This window comes from Eulemur rufifrons, chromosome 19 (assembly GCF_041146395.1).
Source record: "Eulemur rufifrons isolate Redbay chromosome 19, OSU_ERuf_1, whole genome shotgun sequence".
Taxonomy (NCBI): Eukaryota; Metazoa; Chordata; class Mammalia; order Primates; family Lemuridae; genus Eulemur; species Eulemur rufifrons.
Window position 1 is genome coordinate 17,445,074 of NC_091001.1, and position 14,714 is coordinate 17,459,787.

Genomic DNA, 14,714 nt, shown 5'->3' on the forward strand with positions numbered 1-14,714 from the left:
CTATTTTTGTTTGTCAATTATAAAAAGGAAATTGTCAGATGGTGCTAAATGCTATATACCTATCCTTACAAAAGGGATGCAGAGGAGGATTTGACCCACAGACAGAGAGAAAGAGGCAGAAAGGGGAGCAGTCCTGCCACAATGCAAGAATTGCCAGCAGCTACTAGTTGCCGGAAGAAGTGGATTCTCCCCTGGAGTCTCCAAAGGAGGCACTGGCACTGCAGACAGCTTGATTTCAACTCAGTGAAAATGATTTTGGACTTCTGGCCCCCAGAAATGTAAAATAATAAATTTCTGTTGTCTTAAACCACCAAATTTTTGGTCATTTGTTATAGCAGCCATAGGAAAATAATACAAAGAATCATTGGAAACAAAGCATATCCTGTGTCTATTACAGACCTTAAGAGAAAAGATTGAAGTAGCTTGAGGAAGAGAATTCTGCCACTATACAGCCTTTGGACTCAAGGATGCAGCATCCTCTCTTCCCTGGGTTTCCAGCCTGCTGGCCTGCCCTGCGGATTTTGGACATTCCAGACTCCACAATCACATGTGTAATTCCTTAAAATAAATCCCCTGTCTCTCTCTCTCTCTACACACACACACACACACACACATGCACACACACATACACACACTCTTCATTTGCTCTGTTTCTCTAGAGAACTCTAACACAGTAACTAATGATTTTAAGGCAGTCGTTCTGGAAATAAAGCGGAAATTACTGTATTATGGTGGACAGAATAATGGTCCCTGAAAGATGTTCGTGTCATACTCCTTAAAACATGTGAATATAGCAAAAGGGTATTTGCAAATGTGATTAAGATATCTTAGTCCATCTAGTGCTGCTATAAAAGAATATATGAGGCTGGGTAATTTATTGAAAAAAGAGATTTATTTGGCTCATGATTCTGGTACTAGAAAGTTCAAGATTGGGCAGCTGAATCTGGTGAAGGCTTCAGGCTGTTTCAACTCATGATGAAAAGTGTGAGGGAAATGGACATGTACAAAGAGACAACATGGTGAGAGAGGAAGCAAGAGAGAGTGAGGAAGACAAGCTCTTTTTTAACATCCTGGTCTGGAGGTCACTAACTGGAGAGAACTCACTCACCCCATGGGAATGCATTGATCTATTCATGAGGGATCTACCCGCATGACCCAAATACCTCCCACTAGGCACTACCTCCACAAGAAAATGGGGACCTTGGTCCAACAACTACAAGGAAATGAGCAGAAAATGTATTGGTCCCTAGCAGCCTTATAAAAAAGGACAGCCCTGCAGATACCTTTATTTTAGCCTGTGTACATACCTTGCTAACTTCTGGCCCATGTAGTTCTAAGTAAAAAAAAAAAAAAATGTATTCTTTTAGCCATTAAGCTTGAGGTATTTTATTGGGGCATCAAGTGAAAACCTAATAAAGGTGTCAATATTGGAATTTATGCCATCTTCATCTTAGAAGTCAATTTTCTCAAATTGAATATAAGTATTGAAACTACAACTGAAGACCTTCCAAAACTCCTCATTCGTATACAACAAAACATCATATCACATTCCACAGTCAAACATTTAGAAAATATCTTGTTGATAGGTGTTGAATTTAAAATTAGTAGAGAATATTAAAAAGAAGTTGTGATATAGATGCTGGGCAATTTTCTAGGTTCTTCCAGGGGCCAAAACATTCGCTCTGTCCCGCTACTCTCCATTTCAGCCAGATTGCACCTCCCTGGCCTAGAACTGAACCCTGAGTCTTCTAACCAATGATGTAAACCCATTCATTTGTCTCTATGACGGATGGCACTAATCAAGACTTGATGTGATCTCTCTGTGGGTTCCTCCTTCAAAAGAGATTGGTTCACTGGTGGACCCAACTTACAACATTTATCTTGATGTTCAGGATTTGTATTTGATGGTTGGAATAGAGAAATTATTTCTTTGTCTGAATGGCTTACTACAAAAGGTGTGGACTGAAGCAGCTGAAATCATTTCACTCCCATAGGAAAAACCACCAGAGTCCGAAACATTCATAAGGACAAAGGCAACATCAGATAATACAGCAAAACAGAGTCAAAGCACAGAGCTAAATAAAGCAATATAAAAACCAAAATTCTAGAGCATATATGATACTTTGAAATTAAAGTTCTCTTTATTATTTAAACAAGTTTCACTTTTTTTCTAATATTACCTGTATTTCTAACAGAAAGCAATTTAACCTTATTTAAGGAGAATTAGATATTTCATGGTTTTAAACATTAAGGTCACTCTTCAACAGCTGGACTTACACACAATAAATTTGCAAATGCCAAGGTTTTATTGTAGAATGGCAGTCATAGGAATAATTAAGAAAATGGAAAAAGCAGTTAATTCCAGTAATTGGAAGGCTACCCATCTGCATTGTTCTGTGCTTCTCCTTAGGCATCATCTCATCCAGGAAACTGTCCCTGATTCCTTAGGCTAGGCTCCACCCCACTCCTTCATACCTGGCATGCATTTATACTGTGTAATTTCATGTGAATTGGAAGTCCCCATTGATGTATTCATCTCTTGCATTTGAATAAACTGAACTACATTAGGATACCAAGTGCCTATTAGTGTCTTACATATAGCAAATGTTTAACATATATTGGTTGAATTGAACTAGCATGAAAAAGTGAGCATGACCCACTTTTTACTTGCTGTGTTAAGCTAATCATCTCATGTATAGGCCTTTTAGAAACAAATCTATAAAGCATTTTACCAGTCCCTTAAGCTTGCCTTGCTCTCCAGAGGTAGAGAGACCCTAAGAAATCTAGCTAGGATTCTAAAGCAGCTACAGTCACCTTGAGCATTCAACTATTAATTGAAGCTTTGTTGAATTCAGCCAGGTTATTTGTAGTGTTAGGAAGAGACCTCAAAGGCACCATTTCTCATCATTATTACATACACTGCTTATGTAGGGGAAACTCTGTAAAACCACTTCTGTTTTGCTATTTTCTGTTTTACTATTCAAAAGAACCCAGAGCAGCAGAGATTTTACACTAAAGAATTATATAAAGAGACCAGGAAGTTGTGCATGAAGTGACCTGAATCTAGACAATTGAGTGCTATTTTTTTTTTTTTTAGTGTTCATTTGCTTTTATTCTATTATTGCTACCACTTTCTCTTTTGTTTTAAACATATCAACTGACAAGTGAAAAATCCAGGTTAGTAATGGAAGAAAAGTCCTTTAGCGGAAAGAGCTATCTTCATACTTCTATTAGCATAAAACATTAGCAATTCCAAGTTTGGGATTCAAATGTGACATAAGAGTTCTTTACAAAAACCAAGTATTAAGGGCTAGTATTTTATCTAACTGAAAATTATGTAATCATGTAGGTCTACCCTGAACTAGTAATGGAAATATAGAAGACATGCATCATAATCAAAATGATCAAATAGTGCTAGGGTTTCAAAAGTTAAGGGCAAGATTGATAATGGGTATGGTTAGAGAATAAGTTTAAATATATAAAATATCTTTCTGAATCTTTTTTAAAAGAAAATGTCAAATGTATATATTTATATATAATAATTTTATTCTTTGAATATTGTTTTCAGTTTTTATAACCTTTGTTAGAGCTGTTTTGCAACAGAAGAATAAACTATTATATCCTATTTCATTTATGCTGGGGAATTGCATTTGCATTGAGCTTATTTATAAATTTTATAAAATTTAATAACCTGTATGGCTAATAAATTAATGATTATTTCCATTAATATGTAAATTTATTTCTAATTGTGAAAGTTAAACTTGAAAGCAAAAGAAAATATAGCCACTGGATTAAATATTTTGAGTTCATGCTTGACAGAAGTGAAGAGAACATCCCCAAACATAAATTCATTTAGCTCCATTTACGTTAGTTATGCTTCTATAACTATTCTAATATTTACAACTTTCTTAACTAAATATCTCCATGTTTAAACAAAGGATGGTATTATGAACCAGCTCATTTGCTATGGCTAATCCATGGGCTCTGTGTCAATTGGGAAGCATTAACCTAATAATTCCAAGTTTAGGCTTAATGTTTTTGTTTTTTTTTTTTTAATTTCCTATAGAATTTTCTTAGGTTAAAAGATTCAGAAAAGTAAAAAAATAATATGACAATTTAGATATCAAATTATTACATTGCAATTGACAATATTTTTTAATGGTTCAAACTTTTTAAAACAAAGAAAGAGGACATTCCGGGTGAAAGAGAGGCCTTTGTTTCTCTTGTCAGTCCACTTCCTCTCTGCTATGGTTTAGACATAGTCTGTCCCCACCAAAAGTCATGATGAAATTTAGTCCCCCATGTGGTGGTGGTAGGAGATGAGGCCTAGTGGTAGGTGTTTGAATCATGAATTGCTTGGTGCTTCTCACAGTAGTGAGTGAGTTCTTGCTTTACTGAGACTTAGTTACCACAGGAATGCATCAGTTCCTGCTAGAGAGAGTAGTTACCCCCTGAGATTTTTCTCTTCTCATGTGTCTACTACCCCTTTGATTGTCTCCATCATGCAACACGGAAACCCTCCCCAGATGCCAGGGCCATGCCCTTGAACTTCCTAGCCTGCAGAACTGTGAGCTAAATAAACATCTTTTCTTATGAATTACTAAATATAGGGTATTCTGTTATAGCACTACACAACAGACTAAGACACCCTCTTTCCACACCTGGCTCTATCTTCATAAATAGGTTTTTGTAATGTCTTTTAAATGTTTTGAATGTTTATGCTTGCATAAACAATATATGCCATTACATTGTATGCTTTAAAAAATAACATCTAAGCTCTTTTACTGTAACGTGTTTTTTTTTCCACTCAACGTTGTGTTTTGGAGATCTACCCATATTTAATGCATGTAAATAAATTTGATAATTTTGAGAACTGTGTTATAATATATGCTACAAATAGAATTAAAAATCATTATTTATGACCATACTGGTGGTCATTTCCCACCCCACCCCCGCCCCCGGAACTTTACTATGAAAAACAATGTAGCAATGAATATCTTTATGTGTATGTTCTGGTATGCTTATGCAATACTTTTTCTGGTATATTCCTAGAAATATTCCTCAAAATTCATATGCTGAATTCCCAACCCCCTGTACCTCAGAATATGACCTTATATGGATATAGGGTCTTCATAGAGGTAATTAGGTGAAGATGAGGGCATACTAATCCAATATGACTGGTTTCCTTATAAATAGGGGAAATTTGATGGACACATGCATATAGAAAAAACATCATGTGAAAATGAAGGCAGAAACAGGATGTTTCTACAAGTCAAGGAACATCAAAGATTGCCAGCGAACCATCAGACCATAGAAAAGGTATGGAACAGATTCTTCCTCACAGCCTTTGGAAAGAACTGATCCTGCTGACATACTGATCTTAAACTTCTAGTCTCCAGAACTGTGTGTCAATACATGTCTATTGTTTAAGCCACCAAAATTGTTTTGTTATGGAAGAACTGGAAAACTAATCCATAGGGGGTGTTCATTTTTCAACTTTTCTAGACACTATCAAATATCCTTTAAATCAATTTCACTTCTACCAGAAGTGTGCATTTTTTTCAATGTCTGTTTGGGGGAACTTAACTTACCAAAGAAATCACCAAACCTAGAAGTGGTCATCTGATACACATTCTTAAAAGACAGGATTATTTAAAACAGGATGTTTCTCTCTTTCTTGTCCCTTCTCTTTAGTACTACACATACCAAAGTGTTAGGAGAGTCATTTTTTTATACTTTTCATCATGGTCACTACCTTTCACATCCTCAAGGCAGAATTCTGGTGACATTTTTCTCTATTAGTCGTAATTAATAATGAGTAGTAATATTTATTAAATCAGTACTATGTTAGCACTTTTTAAAACAACATTTCACATGAATTTAATTTTGAAAACTCTCATATAAGGTAATCTGTATTGCTTCTAATTTATATTTGAGAAAGCTCAGATTCAGAAAACACTGATACATGGCCAAGTCATACAAAAAAACAAAAAAAGTAGGATGCCCCAGTTTTTCTGTACATGAAAGCTGAAGCTCTTGACTGTCACTCTAGGGCCCTCAGTGTATGTGCTATAGGCAGGTTAATGTCCCTGCAATGATGTTCTGCCTTAATCTCCAGAACATATGAATATGTTAGATTAAATGACGGATCAATAATTAAGGTGGAAGATAGGATTAAGTTTGTTAATAATCTCACCTTAAAATAGAGAGATTCTTCTGGATTATTTTGGTGGCCTCATTGTGATTACAAGGATTTTTAAAAGTGAAAGGAGGAAGCAGAGGAAGAGTTAAGGAGCTGTAACCATGGCAGAAAGTCACTGATCAGTACAACATTACTAGCTTTGGAAGAATGAGGAAAGGGGTCACAAGCCATGGAATGAGGATGACCACTCAAAGCTGCAAAGACGTGGAAACGGATTCTGCGCTAGATGCTCCAGAAAGAGACATAGCCCTCCTGGCACCTTGATTTTAGTTCAGTGAGACCTATGTCAAACTTTTGACCAGCTGGGCTGTGCAATAATAAATGTATGTTGTTTATAAGCCATTAAAATTTTAATTATTTATTACAGCATCAATAGGAAACAAAAATGATAATGCCGTGTTTTCATTTATAAATGACAAAAACACATTTCTGCCTGGTTTAAAAGTAAATTATTGTCTCATATCGAGTTAGGAAAGTACCGGAGGAATAACCGGAACCAAAGATTGAAATGTTGTAGGGTCTCTCTCCATCTCTGGTTTTGTTGTTTCTCTTTCTTCTCTTACTCCACCAAACTTGAAATGGATTTCAAATTCTTATCCCAACAGCAATATTCAGCGGCCCCAGAGCCTTGGACAGACCAAATTTTGTTCTGTAGATATCTGTTTTAGAATAATAGAGGCAAGGGGCTAGGATGTGCTAATATCTTTTCTCCTCAGTAAACCACAGTGATAAGTTAAAGACGGTTCAAATATATAGCTTGGAATACCACTCAAGTGTCTGTATTATCCATCCAAACTGTTTTTGTCTTAACTGAGGAGTGACACGTCTTCATCCATGGTCTCCTTCTGCCTGTTGAAGGCAATACAATTATAAAAAATAAAATTACTTAAAACAACATTGATCAGGTTATTTAGAAGAATTAAGACCTTTGGAACAATCACAAACAAAACTTAGCATCTGTATTTGTTTTCTATTGCTGCCTTAATAAATTAACACAGACTCAAATTCATCATCTCATAGTTTTGTAGGTCAATGAACTTGGCTTGCCTGCATCGTTCTCATCAAGGTTGAAATCAAGGTTTCATCAGGGCTGCATTGCTATCTGGAGTCTCTGGAGCTGAATCTGTTTGCAGAGACATTCAGATGGTTGGCAGCATTCAGCCCATGCAGTTGTAGGAATGAGGCCCTCACCTCTTTGCTTCTTTGTTGGCTGTGGGCCAAGAATCTTTCTCAGATTGCTGGAGACCCCCTTACCCCATTTTCAAATCTGGCAATGGCGGTCTTGTCCTTCTCATGCTTGGAATCTCTCCTCTGTCTTCCTTTTCTGCTGCATCTCTCTGACTTATCTCTTCTGCCTCCCTTTTCCACTCTTACAGGTTTGTGTGACTGCTCTGAGCCCACACAGATGAATCAGGATAATTTTCCCACCTAAAAGTCAGTAACCTTAATAACATCTGAATATGAATATGTAACATATTCACATTCTAATCCCACAGGGTCCAGGAATTAGAGTGTTGGCATTTTTTGCTGTGTGTGTGGGCATTATTATTAATGTGACCTTTGTAATTTTAGGTCACATTGAATATATAGTATATTTTATTTGCCATGAGTGAACATTGAAATATGTTGGGATCCCTGGTAAAATTAGTGTACATATTATGCCAATGTCCATTTTTATATCTTAAAGATTTCTTAAGTTTTTTTTAAAGTATTTATATAGGTTATATAGGTGATTTTTAAATAACATATTATGGTTATTTCTATTATGGGCATAAGTTTAATCTTAATCCTAATGAGGGTTATATTCAGTGTTATGAGCTTCTGTAGAATTATAGCATTCTTTATAATCATGTGCTCTAAGGCTGAGGTTTCCAGTTATTGATGGTATGACTAACAGAGAGTGTCCATTCTTCTTTGGCTTGAAAAGACTAACGTAGCTTTAAATGGTAAAAAGAATTATATAGGCAAAGAGATAGGTTCCACAAGACTCTTAAATCGTAGTGCTGAAATAAACTGAGAAAAAGAATAATTGCCAACTAACAGAAAGCACATACCTCCAGGGATTTGAGAGAACTCATTTCCTAGCCAAAATCTAATGGAATTCACATAGAAAAGGAGTGCCATGCTGAAAATGGTATTTTTTTTTTTCTTTTGTTTTTGGAAATAAACAATCTCTTGTTTTGTCATTTGTATTAAATGAATAGAATTAAATATGTTTAAACACAATATGGTCCCAGTCTCCCAGACAATAGCATACCGAATATTTAATAAGATGATGTAAATAAGGAAATGTAGTTCTCACATGGCCATATGGTTGTATTTTTTGTGAAAATATAATTTTTCCTCAGGGTTATGTTATTCCTTTTAGATTTTGAGATAGCTTATTTCATTTTTTAACATTATTTAACACTTCTCTAGAATATTTATGTAATTGGAGAGGCATTTTCAGTGATTTTTATTACAACATTTCCATAATAGACATATCAATGAGAGCTCAGAAGATATCAATAAAATGAAAAACTGTGAGTGGGTATATCCAGAAGTCCCACGAAGATGAGTAGTATAAGTAGAGAGTAGCTACAGAAGGAAGGTGATTATTGCAAATGCCTAAAAGCTGAACAAAGGACATACACACCCTACTAAGTCATTCTTTTTTTTTTTTTTTTTTTTGAGACAGAGTCTCACTCTGTTGCCCTGGCTAGAGTGAGTGCCGTGGCGTCAGCCTAGCTCACAGCAACCTCAAACTCCTGGGCTTAAGCAATCCTACTGCCTCAGCCTCCCGAGTAGCTGGGACTACAGGCATGTGCCACCATGCCCGGCTAATTTTTTGTATATATATATTTTAGTTGTCCATATAATTTCTTTCTATTTTTAGTAGAGACGGGGTCTCACTCTTGCTCAGGCTGGTCTCGAACTCCTGACCTCGAGCGATCCACCCGCCTCGGCCTCCCAGAGTGCTAGGATTACAGGCGTGAGCCACCGCGCCCGGCCTAAGTCATTCTTAAATGAGTCAAAAGATGGTCCCACTCTTTCTCTCTACAAATGTTCCTACATCTGGAAAAGCAGCCTGGTTTTGTATTCCTCCACTACGGGCCATTCAACTCTCATCTCAGTGGGAATGAGGCCCACCCGCAATTATACTGCTCCCTGACATTTTATACTTTCAAGTGATACACACTCTTTACTGAGGTAGTAAATGTACTCTGTGTTACTATGTAGCCATGTAAGGATTTACTTTGAAGGAAAGAATTGTTTTGTGAGATTGGAAGAGAAGATATTCTTTACAGAAGATCTAATAATCTTCAATCCTGGAGTAACATTAAATTCTCATTCAATAAATTCTGAAGTTGTGGGACATTATAATACAAATAAAAGATTATGGATTAAACTCTTTTTTGTGACCATAAACCTTTCCATTATAAATAATACTTACTTTTCATCTGATAGCCTTTCAATTTTAATATCCTTTAAAGATTATTTTATAACATAGTAAGTCCCAATATGCTGACGTGGAGAAATTTACAATATGTATTATTAATTGAGACAAAAGTTGTGCAGAGACTGCTAATTATGCAGAAGAAAAAAGTTAAATATGTATGGTATAAGTTTTTTTATGTAAGCTAACTTCTAATAAAAAATATTTTTTTATTAATCAGGGTCCAAACAAGAAACAGATGGTACACTCAAATTAGAATAATTCAATGAGGGTTTATTTACAAAGAAATTAATTACAAAGGTGTGGATGGGTATAGGAAACTGGAAGAAAGGGAAAGTGTCAAATTCTTGACCATTAGCAGCAAGACTAAGGCCGGAGGCATAAGAAAAAAGAGAGGCTTCCAAATGCTAGAAAAAGGAAAACTCTTTAGATCAGGTTTTCTTTTAAGGAAAAGAAAACCTAACTTGCTCTCACACATAGCCAGCAAGGTGAATGAGAACATTAACCTCACTCTCCTTTTTCCTTTCTTCATGTGGAACCTAACAACCAACTCTGCAAACCTGGGTTTCCTGGTAATATAGTTGATATGGGTCAGTTTCTCAGAGAAATAAACAGGCCTCCCTGTTTGAAGAGTATGTTTGGAGAGGCAAACAGCAGAAATGATGACGCTACTCTTAACTATGCTTCACAGGTGTCTTGTATTGTATTCACCCTCATGAATGCCTTTTTCCTCCAGGAACTTATATTTATACTTCCTTCTTATTTATTAAAAATTGCTTATGACAAATATTTTCCAGTAAAGAATGAACAACAATCACCTAGCAAATAACTTCTTTTAGAAAGCTCTGGGTAGTTTTTCTTATCTGAATTTAGTTATAGTGATGTTGCTTAACCACAAGGATATGTTCTGAAAAATGTGTTGTTAGATAATTTTGTCATTATGAAAACACCATCCTTAGCAGTTTCTCCAGAAAGCAGAGAAATTGTCTATGCTAAGAAAATCAAATTGGTTTAAGAATGTGTTTGTATATGCGGACGTGGTTCCCATGTGAGTAGTAAGCATGGTGGTTATCTACTTGGCTTTCCCCATTCTATAGAGAAGAGAAGTACATCTTGTGTGCTAAATGGTCAAGCCAGAATTTGAACCCAGGTCTGTTGATAGATCATTGTTTTAGTCCATTTTGTGTTGCTATAGCTATAATAACAGAATACCAAAGCCTGGGTAATTTATAATGAACAGAACTTCATTGATTCACAGGTCTGAAGTATGAGAAGTCTAAGACCAAGGTGCAAGCATCTGATGAGTGCTTTCTGCTTCATCAGTCCATGGTGGAAGGCAGAGAGGTAAATAGAGAGTGTAAACTCCCTCTCCAAAGCCCTTTATAGTGGCATTAATCCACTCATTAGGGCTCCACCTTGGTGACCTAAACACCGCACGTTATGTTCCACCTCCTAACATTATTGCACTGAGGATTAAGTTCAAGGGGAGTTTTGGAGGGGACAGGAACATTCAATCCATAGTAGTCATATATCACTGGAATAGTATGAGAATTAAATGAGAGAGGGGGTTGATGACTTGGTTTCTAATCCTATCTCTGTCACATTAATGAGTGTTTTTTTATAAGTCACTTAAATTCTCTAAGCTTAGCATGTATTTTTAAAATATAAATTATAGTGAAAATATTTTGTCCTAAGGTCTGAAGACTAATATGTACAGTTGGGAAATTGAAACACTTTTTGTCCTTATGAAATGTTTGAGATATCAATTTAGCTCTTTCACCTTCTAATCTCTCCTTTCCTTTCTTCTGTCCTACAGATTCTGAGCTTCCTTTTCTTAACACAGGCATTTTTGGCAGGAAGTAAAAGCACAAGTTGTCTGCAGAACACAACACTCTCCTTATTTTGTATTTGTTTCCTAAAACAACAGTCCACTGAAACAATCAGTCTAGGTTCTCTGGAAGAAGAAGAGACTGACAAAGAAAACATGGACAGAAAGGATTTATTTCAGGCTAAAAAGAGAATTAGGGGACTGGAGAAAGCAAATTGGGGTGCAGATCCATGGTTGAGCCAATCAATGAGAACCTTTAATCAGCTCTGCAGAGGTTTTCCAGAGAAGTATCAGAAACTCCACATAGAAAGAATTTATGCTTCCCAGCCTTGGAAAAGATGTATAAGGTAGAAGAAACTAAGGGAATCATGTGGAGTGAACCTGTTGGTTTCTTAGACAGAACTAGCACACACCGATGACCAAGAACTACAGGGAACATGCCAAGGGGACTCACCAGGGCTTATTATTTTTTTTTCCTGCTCTCCATGGCCAAAGTTGAATTTTCTACCTGACAAAAAGAAAGGAGACACATAATTAAAATTAGATTGTTTTTATAATTAATTATATTAAAATTAAAATAAGATATTACTTACTTGTGGAAAGTGAGCCTTATCTGACACATTTGTAACAAACAGTCTGCACCTGGGGCTGGAGGGCTTCAGGAAGTGAGAGTAACAGAGCACAAACGTATTCAAAAGCTTTTTGGCCTGATGTTCACTGTGAGGGAAAAGCTAATAGAGTTGCCTAACAAGCCCACGCTGAAGTTTAGGCATGCCACTCAGGCTTAGTTGTGTTGTTTTGGTTAAAACTATGAATTTGTGTAAGTGAAATAACTTCTCTTTTTACACTGTGGGTGATTTGCTTCAAGTGTACTTTTATATCTTTACTATTCATTACTTAAAAACAACAACAACAACAACAAAAAAAAAACCCCACTGTTTTGTGGTGGTACAATTAGCATACAACATACTCCACATATTAAAATATCCAATTGGATAAGATCTGACATCCACATACAGATATAGTCGTCCCTCCTTCCTCAGTATCCACAGGGGATCAGTGAGAAGGTTCCAGGCCCCACACTCTGCAGATACCAAAACCGGAGGATGCTCAAGTCCCTGAAATAAAATGAGGTAATATTTGTATGTAACATACACATTTTCCTCTATACTTTAAATCATCTCTAGATTTCTTATAATATCTCCAACATTGTAAACGCTATGTAAATTGTTGCTATGCTGTATTTTTTAAATTTGTACTATTTCTATTTGTGGTTTTTTTGTTTGTTTGTTTGTTTGTTTTGCTTTCTAATTTTTGATCAGTGGTTAGTTGAATTTGTGAATGCGGTACTTGAGTGCCACCTGGACACTATGAACCTACTGTGAAAATCAAGATAGCGAACATATTTAGCACGTCCAAAAGTTTCTTCACTTCCCTTTGTAACTCCCCTCCCACTTCTCTTACATATTTACCACACACCCCACCACCAAGGTCTTCCTCCTTGAGTAACCACTGGTGTGCTTTCAGCCCTATTAGACTAGTTTGCATTTTCCAGGTTTTACATTAATATAAATATGGCCTTATAATTGGTACTCTTTTTCCTCAGACTTCTTTTACTCAGTATAATGATTTTGAAATCCATCCATTTTGTTATGTGTATCAATAATTAATTCTTTGTATTGCCAAGTAGTGTTTTCTTTTATGGCTATAGCAATATAACTTTATCTATCTAGATGTTAATGGATATTTGGGTTGTTTCCAGTTTTTGCTTATTAAAAATGAAGAGACTATGAACATTAATGTGCAATCTGTGTATAAGAAAATGCTTTCACCTCTCCTAGGGGTAGAATGACTGTGATATGTATATGTTTACTATTTTAGCAAACTGCAAAACTCTTCCCAAAAGGCTTGTAATATTTTATATTCCCACCAAATGTAAAGGAAAATTCAAGTTTCCATTTTCATCAACACTTGGTATGGGTTAGTCTTTTTAATTTAACCATTCTAATAGGTGAATACACTTATTTCACTATGCATTTCCATGATGACTAATGATGTCACAGATTTTTTCATGTGCTCATTTGCTAACCATATATTTTCTTTGACAAAGTGCCCATTACTTTTACTCACTTAAAAATTGTATTTTAGAGTTTCTTATTTATACTAGATATAAGTTCTTCATCAGACATATGAATTCTCAATACTTCCTTTTGGCGTATAAATTGTACTTCACTCTTATTATTTTCAAAGTGAAGAAATGTTAAATTATTATTTAAAACTTGTTCTTTCTGGATCATAAAATAGGAATCAGAAAAACAACACAGAAACATCAAAATTAAATTAAAAACTGAATTTGTAAGACGGATGAAATTTATACACGTGGAGCCACACTGTTCATTAAAAAAAAAGAAAAAAAAAACAGAGAGAAAAGACAACAAATACTTTTATCATGAATGAGAGAGGGAACAGACCTAGGGAGTTCAAGGATACTAAAGGAAATGTAAGAGAATGTTGAATGTTATCAACAACTTATGGCTAGAAATTCAACATCTCTACTGAATGGGAAAAATTCCACTAAAGACACAAACTACCAAAGCACACTAAGAAAGAAATAACAAGAATAACCTTAAATCTGTTAAGATAACTCAATTTGTAGAGTTTTCACAAAGAAAACTCTAGACCTATATGGCTTTCTTTGTTATTTCTACAAACATTTAAAGACATAAAACGAATTTTATACAACTCTTTTAAAAAATTGAAGACAAAGGTATACTTTGTAACACATTCTATCAGGCTAGCATTACCCTAATGACAAAAGTAGAAAAAAGATTTTGCAAGAAAACTACAGATATCCTTTATGCATTTAGATGTAAAAAATCTGAATAAAATTTAGGAAATTAAATCTAACTGTATATAGTATATAAAGATTATACCTCTTCACTAAGTGGGAATAAAAAGTTATCCCGGGAACACAATGTTGGTTTTACATTCCATCAATACAATTCATAAAAATAACAAACTAATAAATAAAAACCAATAATTATCTCAGTAGATGTAGCAAAGTCATTTGACAAAGCCCAACATATCTAATAAAACTTCCAGTAAACTGGAAATAGAGAGGAACCTCTATTGCTCCATAGCTCACTAAGCTTTTTTTTGCTTTTAATTTTTAATGCATATTGGTATCTATGAATAGTTTCTATTACAGTTTATAAATTTTATCAACATTTTTTTCTACAATACCTAAT